Raw genomic sequence first — 8466 nt, forward strand, 5'->3', positions numbered from 1 at the left:
GGAAAGGATCATGAGAACGCACGAGCTGACCTTGAAGAAATGGGCTTAAGGCCAGAGCTCCATGCAGAAGATACGGACAAAGGAAAACACCTACCCCCAGTAGCTATCACTCTCTCCAGGAAGGAAAAAAAGAATTCTGCGAGTTCTTGCACAATGTGAAAGTTCCCTTTGGTTACTCGTCCAACATCGCAAGATTTGTCTCGGTGAAAGAGCTGAAAATGAATTTTGCCATGATGAAGTCCCATGATTGCCTTGTGATGATGACATCACTGCTTGCGATATCTATTAGGAACATCCTCCCAATAAAGGTTCGCGAGGCTATCCTGAGCTTGTGCTTTTTCTTCAATACAATTGAACAAAAGGTGCTCGATCCAAACTCACTGGAGGAGCTAGAAAGAAGACACGTTGAGACTATGTATTCTTGAGGTGTATTTCCCACCATCCTTTTTTGATATCATGGTACATCTCACTGCTCACCTTGTGAAGGAGATACACTACCTTGACCCCATGTTCCTGCATCACATGTTTCCATACGAGAGATATATGGGCGTTCTCAAGTTGTACGTACGGAATCGAGCCTTTCCTGAGGGATGCATCGTGCAGGGTTACGCGATGGAGGAGGCATTGGAGTGGTCTGTTAATTACATTGACCCAAATAACCCAATTGGCGTGCCTAAGTCTCGCCATGAGGGGAGGCTCGCAGGTGTGGGAGTTCTGAGGAAGATGGCAATAACTCCTGATCTAAAGGCTTACGACAAAGCTCATTTCCTCGTGCTGCAATAAATGAGCAAAGTGTACCCATATGTCGATGAGCACAAGATGCTGCTTGAAGAGAATCCAGGGTAGACCAAAGCTTGGGTTGCGAGGCAACATATGCAAAGGATCACGACTTGGTTCCGAGATCGAATCAGACAATCGAGTACTCCTACAAGTGCTCTGATAACAAAACTGGCATCGGGCCCTATATACACAATTATGACATATCAAGGGTACGATATAAACGGATACACATTTTACACGGTTGCCCAAGATGAGAAGAGCATATATTAGAACAGTGGTGTCCGTATAGATGCTTATGACAACGACATGCAGAGGGGCACATATTACGGTCAAATAGAGGAGATCTGGGAGCTGAACTACTTGGGATTCAAGGTAGCCCTGTTTCGGTGCCGTTGGGTACATGGGGCAAATTGGCATCATTAATGATAAGTATGGGTTCACTAGGGTTGATCTCAAACATGTCGGATACAAGTTTGAACCCTTCGTACTCGCTAAAGATGTTTGCCAAGTCTTTTATGTGACTAACACAACAAAGAAGAAACCCCATGTGGTTCTCACTGGGAAAAGACGCATCATCGAAGTTGCAAACGTCGTTGATGAGGAGGAGTTCAATCAATTCGATGAAATTCCCCCTTCTTCTACTGCAGTCGTGCCACGCCTTTTGCCGATCGAGGAAACTCCATACATCCACCCTGACCATAATGAAGGGATCCACGTAAAGAAAGCATAAAAACGACAAATTTGAATTTCAGTGTCAAATTTGTAATATTAATGTCACATTTGTAATATTAATGTCAAATTTGACTTTTAAGTTATTTGAATTGTTAATGTTAATGTCAAATTTGAATTTTAAGTCTCAAGTTATTTGAATTTGTAATATTAATGTTAAATTTGAATTTGTAATATTAATGTCAAAATGTGATGGGTTAGGTGACGGTGAGATTCATCACCCGTCACCTATGACTTATGCGCATGTGGCCGAGTCGAAGTAAAAGGTGACGCGTGACATTTGTCACCCATCTATGACCTAGTAAAAGGTGACGGGTGACATTTATCACCCGTCACCTTTTTACTTCAAATAAGTGACAGGTAATACTCATAGGTGACAGGTGACATTTATCACCCCATCATCTATGACTTATATGTATATATACCCTAGCTCTTCCCCGCGCATGCGCACTCTCATTTTGGCTAAATTTTTTGGTTTCACACGCTAGGGTTCGCCGCCGCCGTGACCATCGCCGTCCCAGGTCTTCTCCTCCCCGCACCTCCCCAACTCCGAGCTCTCCTCCGCACCGGCCTCCTCCTCCCCGCTCAGTGAGTTTTCCTCTTCTGTGATGATGCTCTTTACAGTGATGCTCTGTGATGATGCTCTAGAGTATTGCTCTCTTCTGTGATGATGCTCTCTTCTGTGAATTGTTTTTGGAGTATTGCTCTGTGATGATGTAGTTGAACTAAAATTGAGCTCATTATCTAAGTACAATAGCATTTAGGCCTAAGTGGTTGCTCTGGACATGTGTGTTGGTGATACATTTTGAGTTGTTTTTGGAGCGTTGCTCTGTGATGATGTAGTTGAACTGAAATTGGGCTCATATATAGGCTTGTGATGATGCTACTATTAGTTTTGTTTTTGATATATGCTACTGACAGTTTTGTCTTGGCTAAGTATGTTCAGTTCTGGGCCCTCTGTTTGATCACAACAGCACTGTCCAGACACTCTTTTGATTTTTGTCCAGGCTCTATTTGCTAGTTGAGACCTTAGGTAATAGCTCAATTGATGATGAGTTCAACAGAACAATTAGGGGGCAGGACATTTAATGTCTTGGGGCAAATTGTTATACATAGTCTGAGAGTAATTTTGTATATGTTTCATGCCTACTGTCAGATCTTTGAGCAATTTCATATATATTTCATATGCTGTTTCCATGTTATGTGTAAAGATATCCATATGGTATGCTCCTGTCATTGTTGTTTTTATGGAATATGGATATATATGCACTTATTATCGCATTTTTACAACAATCCACTATATTACTCAATGATGAATTGAGAACAGAATATACTAAACTAGATTTTTGATCTGAGTAGTATGGTTGCGAGCACTATATTACTCGATGATGAATTGTTGATCTGAGATTGGGCATGTCATGCTAAGTACAATAGTTTTGGTCTGATTACTCTCTAGGTTTTAGTTGGCTTTGGCAGCTCCTGGAGATGAACCGGTAGTGTTCACTTGTTTTGTGTCTATGCATCTGGAAATCCTGTTGAGTTCATTCTCCCATGAGCTTCCATGATGTTTTATCTCTTGAGAGCTATGTTCAGGTTTTGGAAACTAGTTGAGAACTTAGATGCATGCCTAGTTGATGATATGTCTATGTAACAGCTAGGGAGCAGGAACTCTGAGTCTTGGGGCCAGTTGTAGTGTTCTGAGAGCAATTCATTTGCAATGTCAACTTACTGCTCAATCATTATTTTAGACATTAGCCTTGATTCCTTTTCTTTCCTCTATTGAGAACAGAATATACTACACTTGATTTTCATGGGGCAGAAGAAGACTGTCACCCTTGAGAAACCAAAAGCACAGAGGACGCTAGCACTAGAGGGCCCCTCGGCACAATATAGGGCGGATAGGAGCCCAAGCCCGCACCCGGCATCCTCCTCTGGCAGCAGTGAAAGCCAGTATCACATCCCGAGCCCTGACCCATCACCGAATCGGGAGAGCCGACGTCGGGCAAGTGACGAAGAATAAAATCCCACCGAAGAGGTATTGATGCGAGCGAGTCAATACATTTTATACTTGTTGAATGGAGGAATATTCTTTGTTTATGTCAACTCCACTTTTTTCTCTCTAGATGGCGGCAGCGCAGTCTCCAAGCCAAACAGCTGGTAGTGTTGCACGAGCCCGAAAGCCAAGGACACAAACACAGTGGCTGATGGACAAGGTTACCGTCATGGGAATCGATGATGATGGGTTGCCTACGAATGAAAAGGCTCTGAATAGATTCCGGAGGGTTGCATGGCTCATTGATCGGGAGAGGGTGCCAATAACGACTAAGTTCGATGACCTCAGTGATGAAGCGAAGAGGGACTTGTTCCACAATGTCATCATGGAGTATCTGGAGTACCCTGGAAACATGAGCGAGTGTCAAAAGAATGCCGCGGTCAATGCAGCAATGAAAGCGATCGCGAAACTTCATCGAAACTTTAAGAGCAAGCTTGTGAATTGGTACTTAGCAAAAGGGGTGGCACCCTTCGAGAGCTACAAGCACTTGAAACCGAAAGATTGTGATGCTTTTGTGCAGATGAAGAGCTCAGAGCAGTTCAAGAAGGAGAGTGAGAAGAAGAAGCAGCTTCGGGCTAAGAACAAGCATGACCATAGGACCGGCGCAACCGGGCACGCTGGGAAAATGGCAAAATGGTAGGTAGAGGACGAGAAATTAGTTAGAGAAGGCCGCGAGAATCGTTGGAATCAATTCCCGGGATGATCATGGTTATATTTGCGTGCAAGGAGTGAGCTGTCCGATAGCGGGGAAATCACATTCAGAAACAGCAGAACCCAGGCAGTCACAGAAAAAGTCAAAGAAAAGCCAGCCGAAGCCAGCCAATGTTCTTTCACCGGGGTCAGGGAACATGATTTTCTCACAGCGGCACTGGGAAACCCAAAGCACCCAAGTCGAGTGCGAGGTGTATCAAGTTCCTAGGGCTGAAAATACGGCTTTTTCGAAGACATCGGGATGTACAAGAAGAGGAAGAGGTCGGGTGCAGTGGGTGTGGATGCATTGACACGGGACATCACTCAGAAAGTTTACTCAAACATTATGGGGAAGCTTGCAGCAAAGGGAATAGAGATTTCCATGCCACAGGATTTTAGCCCCGGAGCTGCAGGGAAGAGTAGCTGCGCCTCCAGGGAGGTCGAGTAGCAAGTAGTTGCTGCCAAGACTGAGCCGGATACAATTGACCTGCTAGAAGGGCCCACGCCCAGCAGCCTTGTAATCAAGCCTGGCGCGTATCACATCGAGGTTGAAAGGGGCCAGGTGCTTCCAAGCATCCGTATCTTACATACGGTCCCGATACATGCAGGATATGCCGTGGTTACGGTGGATATGGTACATAGCAATGCCACTGATCACGTGTTGGAGATCCCCCCCCCCAATGAGGAAGTCATAACTCTCGGTGAAGCTCTTCATCAAAGGATCCAGTGGAAGAGGGGTGACATCGTGGTCTCCAGTGTATCCTAGTCTGGACGAGCTCCAAGTGCACCGCTGTCGCGCCACTCAATTCCTGAGAAGGCAGCTTCTCCTCTAGAGAAGCTAGCTTCACCGCATTCTCCTCCGCACTCGGCAACCTCGCTTCCAAACCTAGTACCATCTCCCCTAGAGAGCCCAAAAAAGAAGAAGGAAAAGGAGGTCGAGAAGAAAGGCTCTAAGAAGCCCCTCTCGGAAATGTCGAAGGCCATTGTACCGGCGAAGTCGAAGTCCATTGTACCGGTAAAGAAGTCCACGGACATTGCACCAGTGTGGACTCAGGCCGACATGAAATTCAAATATGGGAACCCTTGATGACGGTAGATGAGCTAGCAAGGGCAGGAAAATCATGTATCAACCTGCATAATTACTACGTACAGTCTTGTAGAGACATCAATGATCAATCCATAGTGGTACAGTACAAACAACGACAGTTCTTACGGCTACTTCATTATGGGTTTCAATGACTTATATGACCTCTTCAACCTTGGTGGCCTAGACGTATCATTATTACGGGTCTTCACATTGTAAGTCCCTTGATACTAGATATTCATTAATTAATATCATTAAGTCTTGAATCTAACTGTGTTCTTATCTGTAGACACTTGATGAAAGAAACAATGAAGAACAAGGATCCCATCACATCTCTTGACCCTATGGCCATTACAATATCGGTCATCCAACTTCATCCCGACTATGTTGTGATCATGCGGCTAGGGCAATGCAACAATACTCAAAAGTATAGTACCTAATGGGCGCCCACAACACCGGTGGCTATTGGATCTTACTTAACATTTACCTCGAGTGAGACTTGGTGTTCTATGTCGACTCGTCAAGACCAATATCTGCAAAAGGCAAACTTAGATCGCGTGATTACAGCATTGTAAAACAACTCCTCAACACGTAAGTTTTGTCTATCTTAGTTCACATATTAAACTTTTCTAACATTCAAAGGCTCCATAATCTATCCCTCTTTATGCAGGACTTTTGACAAGTACCTTCGAGCTCAACCTGACTACGATGCGAAAGTCGGCCGCAGGCTGACACACAAGACCGGGTACGCGGTAAGTGCTAACAAACAAATTACCAAATATTCTCTATTGTTGTTTTTTTCCTTTTCATCTAACAATAAAGTTTCTTTTCAGCAATGCCACCAACAACCACTGGGCAACACCTGCGGATTCTATGCTGCGTGGAACATGCTTCTCACGCTCCGAGCAAAGAATATCAAATCCCTTGATGTAAGTTCAATACAAGATTGTTCGAAACTAATTTCGGTAATTAGTTTAATTCCATGATAACACGATGTTAGTTACGAGTTAAATTATACAGAAATACAAGTGTATGTTTCTCGACGCGAGTGCACTCCCGGATATTTGACGACGGATCGCGGAGTTCATGGTGTCTGAAGTCATCAGCCCACAGGGCGAGTTCCACTATAAAAGCCGTAGGTTGTGAAGTCTTATGTAATTATGAGTTGATTGAAACTTTGTAACATTTGTGATTCTGTAATGAATTCATTTGAACTTTGTAATATTTGCAATTCTGTGATGAAGCGAGTTCTTATACAAGTGTGTTTGTCGATATGTATTTAGATGCGTTGCTATTGTTTGCAGGGAGAAAACGGCTGCCAAATCCTGGCTACATTCCAGGATGCAGCCAGGAAACAGCTCATTCCTACGGAGCAAGAGAAACATAAGTGACGAGTAAACTGTCTACCCGTCACTTATGTTATTTATAAATGACGTCACTTATGTATTTTTTCCAGTACATTCATGAAAACCATAAGTGACGATTAACCTAGTTACCCGTCACTTATTATACGATATAAGTGACGGGTAACATTTAACTATCACCTTTGTTTATCATTGGTGATGGTCACTATCCGTTACTAATGACTAGTCATTAGTAACACGTTCGGAGTGATGGGTACGATACCCGTTAGCCGTAAATGTCATCACCCGTCACATATATTTGTTTTTCACGTAGTGGAAAACTTCCAGGTAACAGGGAAAGATAGTCCCTAAGTAAAATGCAGTGCCATCCCAGTTGCCTACGAATTCGTGATTATGTCGTCCAAAGAAAGCAATGTGGTTCTGGTCATTTTACTGAGTGTTCTTCGGCTACGGTGTCGCCCATTCATTCCTAGTTATCTCTGCGTACTGTTCTTCTGTCGTGCACTCATATGATACTGTTTTCTATTCTAATAATGGTAAACTCTGTATCATGAAGAACACTTGGACAATGCGCTAGAACGGGCATTGGTCAAAAAACGTATTATTACCAGATACTATGGTTCTTGCCCGCAGGCGAGGCGAGCCCTGCGCGCTCTGCGTGGGTTGGTGCGGTTGCAGGCGCTGGTGCTTGAACACCAGGTGCGGCGCCAGGTCCACCTCACTCTGCAGGCCCTCGTCCGTGCGCAGGCCCGCATCCGCGCCCGACGACTCACCTCCTCCCACGTCGGCAGGCGCGGCGGCCGGCCCGACTCCCAGCGCCATCCCAGACTTCTCGTCCCCAGGCACGGCCTCCCGCTGCAGCACGGCGGCAGGCGCTCTTTCGGACACGACCGCATCGGCTTGGACGGAGCCGAGACGTTGCACTTGCACGACCACGAGACGCCGACACAGGTGGAGGCTTCTCAACGGCGCAGAAACGTGAGCCCTTTCGTCAAGGAAACGAGGGACGCCGTCCGGACCGATGGCATGTTGCATCGGCAAGACATCACCGAGGCGGCCTGGGGCGAGAGTGCGCATGCCCCTTCCTATGCATACGGATTCCAGCATCAGCAGCAGATTCGACAGCATCGTTTTGTTCGAAAATTCGCCTTTTGAGATTGAAAATGTTCAACAGATTGATTTCGTAGTAGCTTCGACCGCTGTGATAACCCGTAGATTATGCAGCTTGACGAGTTGGAACAGAAGGATGAGCGCAACGCCGGCTGGCACTGGCTGGAGCTCTGCAACTCCCGCGTTCAGCCGCAGCAGCACGCGCAGGAGCAGGCCAACCAGCACGGCGCAGCCGAGACGTCCTACGTGACCGATGCCGCCACCGACGGTGTCTCAGAGAACACAGTCGAGATGGAGGGCCCGAGGAAGAGCCCCACGAGGGACCTCTACCCCGTCCGTCCTCCGGCGATCCCAGGGTACATGGCGGCAACACAGTCGGCGCGCGCCAAGGCCCGCATTACCCCGCCGGCTGCTCCGAAGGCGCACGCCCGGAGCCGGTCCGGATCGGCGGCGCCCAGTGGAGGCTCGACGTCGACAGCGAACTTGGGCTGGAGCGTGAGCGGCGCCCGTGCGCCGCAGCAGAGAGCAGGGCACAGCCCAGAATCTAGCGGCAGCTGCGACCGGACGCCGCCAACATTAGGCGCGCGGAGCATGCACGCCTTTGCTTTAGCTTGACACGAATATGATCGCGTACAAAATGCTTGGTATTATCCTAA

Source organism: Phragmites australis, chromosome 7 (assembly GCF_958298935.1).
Source record: "Phragmites australis chromosome 7, lpPhrAust1.1, whole genome shotgun sequence".
Taxonomy (NCBI): domain Eukaryota; kingdom Viridiplantae; phylum Streptophyta; class Magnoliopsida; order Poales; family Poaceae; genus Phragmites; species Phragmites australis.